This window comes from Malurus melanocephalus, unplaced genomic scaffold (genome assembly GCF_030028575.1).
Source record: "Malurus melanocephalus ecotype Western Australia unplaced genomic scaffold, MMel_1.1 scaffold_350, whole genome shotgun sequence".
NCBI classification, from domain to species: Eukaryota; Metazoa; Chordata; class Aves; order Passeriformes; family Maluridae; genus Malurus; species Malurus melanocephalus.
This window is the reverse complement of record NW_026623582.1, coordinates 228,432-228,966: the sequence shown is the minus strand read 5'-3', so window position 1 is coordinate 228,966 and position 535 is coordinate 228,432.

Below are 535 nucleotides of genomic sequence, written 5' to 3'. Positions count from 1 at the left end.
GTGGATTTTTTTCCATTATCTCTAGAGGTATTCTTTTGTCCACTGGAGTGGGTACCCAAAATCCATGATGCAGGGGAAGGGAGGAGAGATTTTCAGGCTGTTGTCCAATTTCTGGTGTGTTATGGAGGGCATGGAGTGAGGGAGGTGGGAGAGCTGCCACCCAGAATTGTAGGAAATCTGGAAAAAACCTGGGAAAGGTGGAGCACTGCTGGTGCTGGCTGTGGGGAGCCTGGTAGCTGAGGAGCCAACCAAGGACTGCTGGTGCCAACACATGGTGAGGAAGAGAGAACGTGACTGGAAAAAGGGCCATGTGGAGGTGGRGCAGCACTTGTCTGGGGCAAACATCCTTGTTCTGGGACACAACAAATAAAAGGTAGCATCAGTGGGTATTAAGTGTTTGGCCAAAGGTTGATCTGTAGCAGGGAGTGAGAGCACACAAGACCCTCAAAACCCACAGGACCCTGGACATCCCATCCCCCAGCTCTTTCCCTCCCTCCCTCCCTCCCTCCCTCCCTCTTAATTTTCTTTTTCTTTC